The 15,842-nt window shown below is 37.5% G+C and overlaps 1 protein-coding gene across 2 annotated transcripts in view; it reads left to right on the top strand.

The window, feature by feature from the left end:
• The window catches only part of PPP2R3C (protein phosphatase 2 regulatory subunit B''gamma), a 912,006-nt gene that overhangs the window by 796,447 nt on the left and 99,717 nt on the right, over positions 1-15,842 (top strand). The gene's annotated exons all lie outside the window — the stretch shown is intronic.

Raw genomic sequence — 15,842 nt, 5'->3', positions numbered from 1 at the left:
ATAGTGGGGGTACAAAGGCACAAAATAGGGACACTTTTAAGTACTGCTCTCACAAACTTAGAAAGTTGGTAGAAATGCAGGTTTTGCATTAGCATGAATTTTCTGAAGGGTATGAAGTATGAAACTCAACTGTCTGTCATTATTTTCTGACTTCAGCCTCAATGATCTGCCAATGATTTTCCAGAAAACAACAATTTCATGAGAAAAAGACCAAAAATGAGGCAAAAATCTGGACATTCTGCAAAAGTGTATACAGTTGAGAGGTATGCTGGACAGAACCAAATAATAGGGAGAGATTTTAAATATTGCTCTTATAAACTTAAAATTAAAAAGGTTGCCATTAGGTTTGCTTACCTCTCAACCATAGTAGATCAGTGTTATGCTGTTAAGCAGAATGTACACTTTTTTTTTGGTAATGGTCTTTTTATTGTACTTTTGAGCTTTTCTCCCCAGGTCTCCTAGTCCAGTCGGGCAGCCTTGTTAAACAAATGTCAAATAAATAAATGAAATATGCACTTTATGCATGCCGTGGGGGTGCTCCTTGGGAAAACCTGGATTCAGCAAGGGAGCTGAGAATCGAAAAAGTTTGGGAACCACTGTTCTAAAGTATTCCTTATTAAAATTTGTTCTAATTTGTTCATGTTTTATTGCTGAACTTTCATGTTTTTCCCAAATATTTATACATGCTATCCAAATCACGTTCCTTTATTTACATTCCTGTTCCAGGTTTATATTTTCTTGAAGCTTTAGCTTTCCTGCTATAAATGTTGCTTTTGCACATTTATTAAAACCAGAAATCATTCTTGTATCATGTGAGAAATTGTAAACATCTGTAGTTGTGTTTTCAGGTGTTTCTCTAATGAGCTGCACAGTTTTTAATCCTGTACAAAAAGCAAAACTAGACAAGATGTCTTTGGGTAAGGTTGTTTTTGGAAGTTAAGATGTAACCATAGCCTAGTGTATTAAGTAAACAACTTATTGGTTTAAGGGGGAGGCAAAACAGCAGTGGTGACAAGGAGTCATCTAGAATACCACCCTTTGGATTTTATCTCAGGGATAACAATTTGCCATCTGTGGACATCCAGGATGGTTGCACATTGAGTACCAGATTAATTCTGGCTCTCCCTGCCTGAAAACAGAAACTTAGCAGAGAAAGCCAGTGGACCTAAATTTCTGGGTACATTTTAGTAACTGATTCATAAGTGCACTGCCTTGATGCCAGGAAACAATAAATATAAAGGACCTGTAGGAAAAATAAGATACTCCTCATTCTAATTCATCTTTACCATGCCTCCTCTTATACAAACCTCCATCTACACCCTCCACCTCCACCTCTAGACCACAACCATTCCAATCACTTCAACAACATTTCTGCCTCTCTAACCCCCATTCACCCCATCTCTCTATTAACTTTAAAACTTTTTCAAATCCCCTCAAATTTCTACAAACCTAAACTTACACCCTACCTTCCTTCCATAACCAAACACAATCCGAACAAAATCATTCATCACCTCCTATACCTCTTCCTAGCTGGTGACATTCATCCAAGCCCTGGACCAAACACTTCTCAAACAAAAAACCTCCGCTCTAATAACAAACCTATCCATAAAAACCTCAAATTCCTCAACATTAATACCCGAAGCTTAACCAACAAAACAACCCTCTTTCACGCCTGGCTCAACCATAACTCCCCAGACATAGTTGCCATCTCTGAAACCTGGTTAAAACCACATATAACTGAATCAGAATTCCTTCCTCCCGGATATCAATGCCTCCGAACTGATCGCCTAAATAAAAGAGGTGGTGGAGTCACTCTAGTTTACTCCAATCAATTATCCCTTACCCCCTTCTCTAACCCTATTCCAACCTTCAATAACACTGAATTAGTAATTGGCATGCTAAAATTAAATGACCAAAAAAGTATCTGCATCATCTCCCTTTATATTCCCCCTGGTAATAACACCAATACCTTGGAAAATCTTCTCTCCTGGGCCTACTCTAACATTAAACATGAAACTTACATAATGGGAGACGTAAATATTGACTGGCAAAAAATCATTGACCCCAATCCCACCATATCAATCAACCTCTTCACTTTTACTCAACTTATCCACTCCATTACTAGGCCCAACAAGACCAACCACCCAGTCTTCATCCTAGACTGGATCCTTGTATCACACCCAAAAAAACCACAACATCTGGTGTCACTCCCGACCCATTAGGAGACCACCTCCCTGCCTTCACCCACAGAGCCACATCCTCCTCCCCCTATTCACACCAACTCCTACACACTCGAAACTTATCTAACTTCAACCCCTCTTCCTTCCCTGACTCCCGTAAACTCACTAACTGGAACCCACTAAAAACCCTACCTCTAGACGAAGCAGTTGATTTCTTCAACTCTACATTCATTTCTATCCTAAACTCCATTGCTCCAACACGAACCAAAAGAGTTAAAGCCAAAACATCCCCTTGGCTTACAAAAGCAACCAAGAAAATTATGCAACAAAGAGACAAATCTTGGAAAACCTACCTCCATAATAAACAACCTGAACTCTTACTAAAATACAAACAGCTATGAAACCTAGCCAAAAAACATGTCATTATAGACAAAAAATCCTACTATAACCACCTACAAACAAATCATATTAAAAACCCCAAACAATTCTGGAAATCTATCCACTCCCATTCTCAAGCCTGGAACCACAAATAACCCTTGTCCAGACACTAGCAAATCCGACCTAGACATTGCCAAACTGTTTAACATTTCCTTCACCTCTTCTATTGCTGAGCTAACTAAAACCTTCCCCAGTAACACCCCTGCACCCCCTCTTCCATAGCATCTACTCCTCCTCTTCCCACTCCCCCTATCTTTGAATTTAAACCAGTATCCACCTACCTCATAAAGAAACTTCTCACAAAACTTAAACCTTGCACCAATGCTCCTGACAACATTCCCTCCTCCTTCTTAAAAATTGCCTCTGACAGTATCGCTCTCCCTATCAGCATCCTAATAAATAGATCACTACTCGAGTCATATTTACCCAAACTCTGGCGCTCTGCTTTCATTCTTCCACTCCACAAGGGTGGCAAAAACTACAGCTTTACCAACTACCGCCCTATAGCCATCTTCTCTCCCATCTCTAAACTTCTCGAAAAATGCATACATATGCAGCTTATGCCATTCCTAACCAAACATCAACTGCTCTCTCCTACCCAACATGGCTTCCGTCCTGAACATAATACCAACACAGCCCTTCTCACCTTTCTACACTCCATCAACTCAGCCCGGGACTCGGGTAACTTTGTTTCATCTGTTCTATTAGATTTATCTAAAGCTTTTGATACCATCTCTCACTCCCATCTACTAAACCGTCTATCTAACCTTAACATTTCCAGAGAAGCTGTATCCTGGTTCTCCAGCTATCTTTCAGACAGGTCACAAGCAGTGAAATGGGGACAGTCTTGCTCCCCCCTTCCTTCCAACCCCCACTGGAGTTCCCCAGGGTTCCATTCTAGGCCCTCTTCTATTTAACATCTTCATAAATGACTTCCACAAAGCCATTCCTAACACCATAATTGTCCAATACGCAGCCAATTCCACTCTGATCTGCTACGCCTCCAACCAAACTGAACTCAAGTCTCTAACTCAAACTGCCTTCTCAACCACTGAAAAATGGATGCACCAGAACCACCTCTCAATTAACGCAAACAAAACTAAAATCCTCCTATTCACTCCCTCCAAATGCACTCCTTTAGATAAAAACTCATTTCAAATTACCAGCCTCAACAACTCTATCATTGACATTGTACCCTCTGCCAAACTCTTGGGGGTCACCATCGACGAACACCTAAAATTTAATACTCATATCCAACTTAACATCAAGAAAAACCCACACTAAACTTGGCCTACTGTACAGGAATAATCAGTTCCTCTCCCCCTCTACTAGACATACCCTGGCCACAGCATACCTTCTCCCATCTCTTCTATACGATGCTCCACTGTTTACTAATCTATCTGCCACCCTCATCTCCAAACTAGAAGTATGCTACAATAAAATCTCCAGATTTGCCACAAATGCAAATGCCCTCTCTCATCACTGCTCCTCCCTACAAACTTTAAACTGGCTTGAGCTCCCCAATCAGCTAGACTACATCCAAATTGTCACAGCCCACAAACTACTATTTCAGCCCACCAACTGCCCAGCTCTATCCAATATCCTCCTACCATATAGCCCTCCCAGACCCCTTAGATCCACTCACCAAAACCTTATTTCCATCTTCAAACCTAAACATCCTGCTGGTCAGCTCTTACTCTCCTTCACTCTAGCCAAAAAATGGAATGCCCTGCCCTCTTCCTTGAGAGCCTGTGAAAACCTAAGCAACTTCAAAAGACTTCTTCACTCTTACCTACTTCTTCATAGAAAATGTAACTGCACTCTTCACCCCTTACCTCCTAGCCACCCCTCTTCCTACTCTCCAGGCTAATCCTTTCCTTTCCCTTTCTAACCTTTCTTATAGTCCTTCACTATTTAGCAGTAACCTATCCCCCCTCCCACCTCATATTCTATGCCTCTCATCCTCTCCTACAAACTCTCACTTTAATATCTTACCAAATAAGTAATCAACACCTTCTCATTCAACAACTCTACCTGCTGCTCTACTGTAAAACTCCATAATGACTGCAATTACTCATGTTTCTCTTAATTATGCTATGTAACTTTGTAATTATTGCTTTTTGTCTTGTAATGTAACTTGCTTCAAGGATCCTTTTCCCCCCAGGGATCCCCATTTCCCCATACTGTAATGAAATGGAAATTTTTGCTATAGTTGTCAATATCTTTAGGTAACTTTTAATGTTTGTATTTCTATATGCTATGTAACTTGTGTTTTGAGGAGCTTTTCTCCCCGGGCCTCCACTGAAAATGGGCTCTTGAGCCCAGTGGACCTCCCCGGTAAACAAACTGGAAATAAAATAAAAATGAAAGTTGAGGAAAAAAAACAGAGACTGGGAAAAGTACTCTAGTTGTTCAGAAAGAAACAGTGCAAGTTCCAGACATGACGTCCAGTGACCTAGAGGAAAGTATGAAGCAACTGCACACAGACCTGGTTAAAATAAACAAAACACTGATAGAGTATACCAACACAATAAAAAGCTGAAAAAATGGAAGAAGCTTTGAACAGATTCTCATATAAGGTGGCAGAACTACAAAACTCAGAGATTCAAATGAAAAAAAGGCTGGTTGAATATGAGACTGCACAAGAACAGATGCTTCAAAAATAATAGAATTAGCAGACAGAGCATGTGAGGAAAACCTTAGATTTTCTGTTGTACCATAGAAGCTGGAAGGAACAGGCTGTATTAATTTTATGAAAGTGCAGATAAGCAAATGGACTGGTATTCCACAACAAGAATTGTTTATGGAAAGTACATATTGTCTGTATGCTCCAAACCTGGCTAAGAGGAAAACAACCTAGATCTTTAATAGTAAAAATGCAGCCTTACCAGCAGAAGGAGTTGATTCTGACAAAACTGTGGCAGAAGGACAAAGTACTAAAAGTGGGAGATATCAGAGTGTTTGTGCAGAATGACTACTCATTGCACACCAGGCAGAAGAGGAATACATGTATTCCATTATATAGGGCATGCAGAGGAACAGGCATGAGATTCAAACTGCTGTACCCAGCTATCCTCAAAATATTTTTCCCTGGAGGAACAAAAACATTTTTGATTAAGTACGTGCTAAGAAAAAAATACAAAACTTTGCCCAACAAAAAGTGAGCTGTGAAATGGAAGGAGACTCTGCTTCTTATTCTTCTGGTAATAAAGACCGTAGAGAGAGTGTACCATTGCAACATTCCCCAGTGTTTCAGTGGACAATGTTGAGAGAGAGAAAAAAGCACAGAAGTTGATTAGAAGAATCAAGAATGTACTGGAGATGAAGCAGAGACAGGGTTTGGGAGATGGAGATGAACAGGACTAGAACAAAAGAATCTGGAAATATTGGATTTTTTTGGACTTTGTTAAACTTGAAAGGAACACTGAAACATATGCCCTACTTCATGTCATTAACATTTGGAGTCTAAAATCAGTAACCTGGAAATAGACAAATGTGGGATTACAAAGTAATAATTATATTTATGAAACAGGACAGAACAAGAAAATCTGGAAGTATTGGACTTGTTTGGACTTTAAGCTTGTAGAGGACTCTAAAGCATGTACCCTACTTCATGTCATTAATGTTTGGAAAAATACTCAAGAGAGGGAAAGAGGAGGGAGAGAGTTAACTGTAAGTAAAACAATTTTTTTCTTAATAGTATTACTTCAGTGGTGGATGATTTTCTCTGCATGTTGTAATTTGTTTTCAGTTATTTGTAAGTGCAATGGGGTTACTAATGTAAATAGGTGTTTCTGTTTGTTTCTTTCTCCCTTCTCTCTTTCTCCTTGTTTAGTTTTAAGAAATGTAAGCACTGCAATGTAAAAAAAAGGATCTGGTTAAAAGAGCATGACAGAAGAAAAAATAGTGTGATATTTCTCATTCTTGCATAGGTAGATGACTGTGTTAGCTTTATTTAGTAACAGGTTTTGAGAGAAGGCAAGTAAATGAAAATAAATATTGAATATTATAAGGTCTCTTGTCTAATAAACAGTCCTGTGTTTGGTCTTATGTCAGTAGCAGACAATCTGATAAGAGAAATAGCTTGGAGAAAATATTTTCTGAAAGCATTCAAGTGTTTTATAAAGATAAGACAAAACCACACAGAACTTAATAGAATCACAGGCTCTACCATGTGTCTTAGCATAGATGAGCTTTCTTTCTGTTTAGTTTGAGTCTGTGTTTGTGGCTGTCAGTTTGGAACTAATGTTTCTATTTAGGTGGTAAAACTTAAATATTTGAAGATGTACATAGTTTTGCATGTTATTATTAAGTCAGTATGTTTTAGGGGGTATTGGGTGTTTGTGTGTATTTTTATTTGAGGCATTTCAATAAAACAAAAAAGTTCTGCAAGATGTGACATAAGCTCAGATGGAGATGACAAAGGACAGTTGTATAAAAGATTAACCTGCCAGACAGTGCATACATGTGACACAAAGCTGGAACAAGACACGTAACAAAAAAGCTGTTATGCATAAAAGGTGGGAGTAGTAATCCCTCAAGAATGTGATTATTTCTATAATGTCTTTAAATGTTAATGGTCTTGCAGATAAATCCAAAAAAAGAGTAGTGAGCTATATTAAAAATGTAGAGTGCAAATAGCTGTGCTACAGGAGACGCACTTGGAAAGAACTGAACATGTGAATTTGATAAAAAAAAGGTTTTCAGGATGGTTATTTAGCAGAAATTGTAGGAGAAGCTCCAATAGTAATAGAAAAAAGACAATAATAGTAGATTTGTAGTACTAAGTGGCTAATGGCAAGGTAGGAGGATTGCACTGGCATGTATTTATATTCCACGAAAAACTGCTATAATAAAAACTAAAGAAAATTCTGGGAGAAATAATCAGCTTTCAGCAGGGAATATTACTTGTAGGTAGGGACTGGAACTTGATTTGTAACAGTGAAGATGTATCTGGGGGGACCCAGCAAGGGAAATATAACAAGGGAGGGTAGATATTTAAAGAAATGTATGAAAATATTTTTCATAGAAGATGTGAATTCAGTACTAGGGATTCGGAGTGAATTTACATTTTATTCCCCAAGATACAAAAACTGGGCTGGGCCAGACAGAATTTGCATTTCACAGAAACATGTGCATTTAATTGAAGGTCTTGATACGCACCCAATAACTATTTCAGATCATGCACCAATAATAACTAAAGTAAAACACAAGGTAATGAGATAAAAATGTGATACTGGTACTTTCCCACCAATCTGTTGAAAAGAGAGAAATTTAAGGAATTGGTAGTGGACATTATTCAGGAGCTATTAGAGAATATAGAAACTTCTGAAAATACAGCTAGGAAGTGGGATAAAATTAAAATGGAATTTAAAAATAGGGTGGAAATAAAAGGGAGATATGGTTAAGAAGTAACAGTAATTATTTAGAAGGACTGACAAATATTAAAGTATTGCAAAATAGGGGGGATCTCGCAGAACAAGAAGAGGAGCAACTACAGAATGCTAAACAGAAGATAAGGGACTACCTTGAATAATATGCATGAGTTTAGAAAAATTGCTATTAAGCAACTGTTTTTGATAACTCTAGAGCACAAAAACTTTTAGGACAAAGACTCAGATACCAGAAAGGACTGTCACCAAGCTTAGGGAGCCTATTACAAAGAAGATAACTAGGGATCCTTTAGAAGTACTAGAAATATTTTTGGCAATTCTATGAAAGTCTGTGTAAAGCAGAGAAATATGGAAATCAAGAAAAGGTACAAATTGAAATGTTTATGGAAGAATTAAATTTGCAAAGGCTAGAGGGAGAAGAGGCTCAATTACTAACAGGATAGGAGGAAATGAGATAAAAATGCTGATGTATAACCAATCTACAACAAAGTCCCCAAGATTAGATGCTATTCCTGTGGAAGTTTGGAAGCTAAGAGGGAAAAAACTGATGAAAATCTGGAAGATTTTGTTTAACAGTATTTTAAGAGGGGGAAAAGTACCAGCATCCTAGAAGAAGGTGGTTGTAGCTGTACTACCTAAAGAGGGTAAAGATCCATCAGATCCAGCTTCATATAGGCCCATTTCAATACTAAATCATGCTTATAAAGTGTTTGTCTATAGTGGCTAAAAGAATGGCAAAAGTGATGCCAAAATTGATAGATATGAATCAGTGTGGTTTTGTGGAGAGGAGGCAAACATTTGACAACAGAAACTGAACAGTGATGATCCAGAGGGAAGTAGAATGTAAGAAAACACCGTGGTTGCTGGTGGGTTTTAATGCAGAGAAAGCATTTGACAGAGTAAGCTGGGATTTTTTGAGCAGAACAATGGAAGCATTTGCATTCCCTGATAAAGTTAAAAGACTGATTAGGAGGACATATGAAGGATCAGAAGCAAAAATAAAAGTGGGTGGGGTCCTCTCTGATGATCTCCGCTTGAGGAGAGGAACCAGGCAGCAGTGTCCTCGTTATTTGCATTATATTTAGAACCAATGACTCAGGAACTTGGAAATTCATGGATGTAATTGGTATGGTAATCAGGAAAAGCTGCCTGTATTTACAGATGACGTTATTTTCTTACCTGACAAAACCAGAAAGAGCCATTACAGTGTTATGGAACATACTAAGACAATTTCACACCTTTTTGGGATACAAAATTAATGAAGCAAAAACAAAAGATATAGCTGAACATTATGTACCCACATACAAACTGGTTCAGCAATATCCATATTTATGGGAACATGATAAAATGAAGTATTTAGTAGTATGGATTAAAAGTGATACTGGTGTGGCAGCTAAGGATATAATACAAAAACCTAGAAAATGGAAGCTGTATTATATGGATATTGATAGTAAGATGCAAGCTGTTAAAATGTTTTAGTCCCTTTAGTCTTATACACTGGTCAGACATATTTTTATTAACTAGAGGCAAAGTTGTGGATAGCAATTAATAAAGATCTGAAGGATTTTATCTGGGAGGGGAAGACAGCAAGAGGCAAGTGGAATAAGCTTATTCTTCCAATAGGACAGGGCGGATTGGGATTACCCAAGCAGAAGGGGTATTTTTGAGTAACACAGTTAAGGCTGTTATACATAGCAGAACAAGACAACTGTAATTCAAAGTGGAACGAGATGATGATGAAATGGGGAAGCTCTAGTAACAGGGCGAGACTAGAATTTTGGATGCAGACTTTTAACAACAATAATCATACAGAATATTATATTCATAACATAGCAGAAGCTCTTCTAAGAACTAAGCCAACATGGGAATAGAGAAAGGAGATTCTGCTGATAGGGATGACTGCAATTAGAGATACCGACAATAAGTAAGAGGGAGCGGGAATGTATTGGAGAAAACTGGCAAAGGAACCAAGGTACTGGGAGCAAATAACTAGAGAAGGAATGGTAATAGAATATGAAGACACCGATACCTTATTTGGACTGCAGAGTAAAGGTTGCCTTCCATATCAAGGACTGATGTCAGAGTATGGGCAAAGAGAAAGACATGGGGGGGGGGGGTCATAAATGAAAGACCAGCACTGGTAGAGTTTTTATTAGACTCTGGAAAAGAAGTTGCCTTTAAGAAAGGAATACTTAGTACAGCATATAAAATATTGCACAATAACTTTAAGAGGCAGTCAGAGGAGGTTAGAAAGGACTGGAAAGAGTGATTAGATAAGCAATTCACAAAGAAACAATGGAGAGATATATGTATGTCTCCCGAATATGCAACAAAATCTAAAATATTTCGGATCTTTGCCTTGAAGTGCTTACATAGGTATTTTTATACCCCAAGCAGACTTCAAAGAATTTTTATTTGGGTAGATAGCAAATGTTGGAGGCGTGATGGAGCAGAAAGAGGTAACTGGGAACATATTTTCTGGGAGTGTAATGATTTGGTAGACTTTAAAGATTCCTTGCAGACTGCTGTGTTGGAGATGCTTGGTGAACAGGTTGGAGTGACTAGGGAAATTATTTTTTGAGCTATGATACAAACTCGGAATTGCTTAGACATAGTAAGGCCTTGCAGAGTCTAATTATGATGGCTGCCAAAAAAGCAATTGCTAGAAAATGGAAATCAAAGTCTAAACCAACTTTACTAGAAGTAGTGAAGATAGTAACAGAGGTAAAACAACTGGAACTGGGATCATTAGAAAAAGGTAGGAGCAAAGTACATAGGAAAAATGGGAACTGGGGGATCAATAAATGCAGAGGAGGAACAAGGTTTAAAAGAAGACAGGATTTGAATGAGCTATGTAATGGCTGACTAACGATGACTGGATTTGTTAAAAATGATGTATAATGTTTGCAGCTACAGTTATGTCGCACGGTTTGGAATGTATAATGTTTGCAACTGGGATTGTGTTTGGTATGGTTTATTGTCATTTATTTAAATGTAACATGGCCTATGTCAAACATGATAATTTAATAAAGATGTTTTCTGTTAAAAGAAATGCCCTCTATATGACTGAGTTGTAAAGTGATTTGCCATTGTTTCATAATTGACTAATGCAGGGTGTATCTTGTACATCTGTAATCATTTCATAATACATGAATATAGGATGCTCTCACATTTTTTTTGTAATCTATTCATGCCATACTTAAGTACCATCCATTGTTAGGGCTCTCTGTTATGGCTTTAGCAGTATGTTGCCTGTAGTAGGCTACTATCTTTTTAATTTCTCCAGGTCTTTGGGGTTTCTAATACCATGATGGGAATAGACCTCACTCCTAAGTTAAAGTACAATTAAAGTTCATGAAATTAGTATTGTTTCAATCTTTAATGTCAGCCAGAAGTGCTCTTTGTAGCACCCGCAATGTGCCCAGTAATGACTCCTCCTGCAGTTTGTATAGGGTTGCATGTATTGGTAACATATCAAAGTACAATTGTAGATTTTTTTTTATAAGACCTGTTGCTCCTACTACTATTGGAACTGTTTGGGTATATTTCTTCCACATTGCTCTCGTTTCTGCCTGCAAATCCTGATATTTTATGACTTTGTGTCTCTGTGTCCACAAGACACTGTACTTACTGGGTGTGGCAAATTTAATGATCAACGCTACTTTTGTCTTCTTTTCATGGACCACTATATCCAGTTTTCTATCATCCATCTTTTGAACCGTTGGTAATGGGTGAACCCGTGTGATGTAGACTTCATAATTTTCTATGATGCTTTGTGGCTCATGTTTCCAGTGTTTTTCAGCCACTTTAATACCATAATGATTTCACAATCCCCACTGCAACAGTCTTGCCACATTATTATGCCTTTCAGTATACAGTCCTTCTGCCATTAGTATATCACAACCAGCAATGGGGTGTGCAATTGTTTCCATTTCTGTTTTACAAAACCAATATTTGACTGTTTCTCCCACATGCTCAATGGACTTTGTAAAACCCACATGTGTGTAGTTCACTATCTTGTGCCACCAATAATAATCTTTCATCTCTTGGTTTGAATTTGCCTCCCCTTAACCATTCCTGCATTCGATCCTGATGAACATGAGGTTCTTCCAGAATTTTTCTATACTTATAACTATATTTATGGATTTTCCACATTTCTTGCCTTTTCATCTGGTCCTTCACCTTATATTCTTTCTTTTGCTTTTCAGCAATTCAGTTGCTGCCTGATTTTTTTCTGCTTCTGGTTTGATTTCCATACTTAGGTTCATAGGTGTGTACTAGGCTAATGGCTCTGAAAAACAAGCCTTGCCCATAGGATTACCCTGGCATCGTGCCACCCGACCTTAGTTCCTAGAGCCTCTGTTGAGTAGAGCCACTGGAGTGATCCCGGGGTGAATTTTCTATTTCCCATCCACTCATCAAGATTTCTCTTGAAGAGGGCAAGTGAACTGCTCTGCTTAACATGTATGGGAAGTCTATTCCATAGCATGGGCAGTGTCTGGGTTATGAACCTACCGATATGCTTCTGCTAGATTAAGCAGAGATGTCATCATAGATTTATTCTCCTCATGTTTCAAAACTTTCACTATGCTTTGGTCTTGTGAGGTCACCAGATATGTGTGCAGTCCCAGGATTGCAGATCTAGACATGTAGTCAATTTCAAGGAGGCCCATCCCTCCTCCGGAACAGGGAATATATAATCTCGGTATTCACTTATTTTTATAAATCATTTGGTGAGCATGAAGCATCCTTCTTGTTTTCCTGTCTAATCTATCCAATATGTTTTGTGGCCAGTCAATCACTCCAAAACTTTTAAGTTAGGGCAGGAAGAGCAAATTGGTTTATAGCTTGAATTTTGTTCCTAGATGTCAACGCTGTTTTCAGGATTAAAGTCTTCTAAAGTATTCTTTTCTAAGTTTTGTCCACATTTGTTCATGTTTTATTGTTGATCTTTCATCAATTCCCAAGTATTCATACACTCCCTCTTGCTCAAATTCTTTTATATCACATTCTTGTCCCAAACTGTTTTTTTGGTGTTGCAGTGTTCCTGCTGTAAAGGTTGCTTTTGCACATTTATGAAGACCAAATGACATTCTTATATCATCTGAAAAGGTTTTGACAACTTGTAGTTGTGCTTTCAATTCCTCATCTGATGAGCTATGCAGTTTTAAATTATCGACAAAGAGAAGATAAGTCTTTACACTTTGTTGTTTTCTAGGAGCCAGATTATAGTCATGGTCTAAGCTGTTAAGTAGACAGCTTAATGCATTAAGGGCAAGACAGAATAGCAGAGGTGACAGGAGGTCACCCTGGAATATCCCCCTTTAATTTTTATCCCTGGAATAATAATTTGTCCTTTATCTTGGCTTAATTGCAAAGTGGTCTGCCACTGTTTCATGGTCACTGTAATGTAGTCGATCAGTGTAGGATGTATCCTATACAATTTTAAGTCCTATTTTATCCATGAATGTAGGATACTATCAAATGATTTTTACAGTCAATCCATGCCATACTTACATTCTTCCCCTTTTTACAGTTCTCCACTACGACTTTAGTTAACAAGAAATGATCCTTTGTTCCAAATGACTTTCTTTTATTGCCCTTTTGTTCTACTACCGTAATTGAGTTTCTTCTAAATGACTATAAACTCTGACAACATCAGTTCCAGTGTATAGTTTATATGTCGTCGGAAGGCAAGTTATTAGTCTATAGTTTTTAGGGTAGCTTGCAGGTACACTCTTAAGTAGTGGCATTGTTTTTCCTTTTGTTAGCCAGGTTGGTTTCTGTTCAGGGTGTGCATATACATAGTTCTTACTCATAGCTAAATCTTCATGCAAAGATGTTAATACTTTTAACCAGAAGTTAGATACTGCATCTGGGCTGGGGTTTTCCAATTAGAGGCTTTTCTTAACTTTGTTTCAATCTCTCTGGCTTTTACTTCATCCCATTTCATATCCTGTACCTTTAAACTTCTTATTCTTTCTTTTACTTCTATCCATTTAGCATCTTTGTTATGTTCCACAATTACTTCTCCAAAATGTATCGATTTCTTCTTTTTTGGTGGTCTTTCAATTCCTTTCACGTTCTTTCGCAGTTCTCTGTAAAACTGTTTTGGGTCATCAGTAAATTGCTTATTTTTTACTTTTCCTGTATAGTTATCTATGTATCTTCTAAGTTTTTCCACCTGTGCTGAGATTTTTAGCTTATTTATGATAGTGCATGATAGATCCTGGTCTGTTCTAATAGGCATTGTTTTTACTACGTTTGTCTTTCTTAGTATTTTTGTTGATCTGTTTGTTCCCTCTTCTATATTCTTCTAACAGTGACACTTCTTGTCTTAATTGCTTTATAGTTTTCTCTATTCGATACTTCCATGATGGTATTCAATTTCTCCCCTTCCTTTCCCTCACTACCCTGTGTTCTTGTGGTAGAACTTTATCAGTTATTAATTTAGCTGCACAGTAATATGTCCTGTTTACTTCTGTGACATCACATGGATCTCTATGGACTGTCCTCATTACTGTGTTCATTTGTTTTATCATACTTCTGACCTTCTGCATTCTATTTCTTTCATTGATCTTAATATGTCTATCTATGTCTATTAAATCAAGCAACTCCTCTCTTAGCTCATTTTCTTCTAAACTGAGGGCACATTTTTTGTTTTACATTTCCTGTGGGCATTCTATTGAAAGTTCTATAGCATCTTACTGTGGCAGATTCTCCAATTTCATCCTGTGCCATCCGTTGCTCTTTCATATGGGAACTCACTGGCCTATCACTCCTCGACATTGACTACATCAGAGTTTCCACAGTTTCCTGTTTCTTCCCTTGCTGTCAAGCTTAAAATGAACGTTTATATTGTCTTCCTGTGGAAGGCTCAAAAATATCTTCATATGGCACCTGACCAATTGCTTCCCGTTCCACTGGTTTCCCCTTAATTTGGATATCGATTGGTCTGTCCTGTTGTGGTGTTTCCTGAATTATAGATTTTCAAGACTGAATCCTTCATTTTGTAGATATTCCATAACCTCAGTTTCTATTTCTTTAACTTCTCCATTACTAATTTCCTTTTCTACTTTTCCTCTTTGTCTTCTTATTTTTTGTATTGTAAAGTTTTCCATATCTGGATTCCTTAGCCTGTGTTTCTCTTCAGATATCTTTGGTGCTGCTCTTTCTGTATTGGTTAGTTTTGCTTTCTCCTTTGCGTAAGTATTACACCATATTAAATCTATTTTTTTTCCCATGTCCATATTTCTTCTTCAGATGTCTCTTGATCTTCCTGCTTCTCCTTACTTTGTGGACTCGCTCCATCTTGCTGTAAAGTGACCTGTGTTAGACCTTCTACACCAAATCCTTCACTTCGCAGGCACTCCATAACTTCAACTTCTATTTTTTAACTTTTTCTTTACTAATCTTCTTTTCTACATTCCCTCTTTGTGATATTATTTTTTTACTGTGAAATTTTCCATACCTGGATGCCTTTACCTGTATTTCTCTTTGAATATCTTTGGGGCTGCCTTCTTTATATTGATTAATTTGGCTTCCTCTTTTGCATAAATATTGCACCAAAGCAAATCTCTCTTTGTTTCCCATGTCCATATTTCTTTTTTATACTTTTCAAAAATCTCTAGGTTTTGTTGTTTATATTTTCACACATCCTCAGATGGTTACTTTTCCAACAGATCGAAGTTTTTTGATCTGTATACAGTTTTTCACAAATCTGTTATATTAACAAATAAACATTTTTATTTGACGCTTCTGACAGTTTTTCTTGTGGAAGTATTTTTCTTTCCTTTAATTTCTCTCTTAATCTTTTTGTATATCTTGTTTC

This window comes from Protopterus annectens, chromosome 6.part0 (genome assembly GCF_019279795.1).
Source record: "Protopterus annectens isolate FY-2018-M chromosome 6.part0, PAN1.0, whole genome shotgun sequence".
Classification (NCBI taxonomy): Eukaryota; Metazoa; Chordata; order Ceratodontiformes; family Protopteridae; genus Protopterus; species Protopterus annectens.
This window is presented reverse-complemented; position numbering and strand designations above follow the sequence as displayed.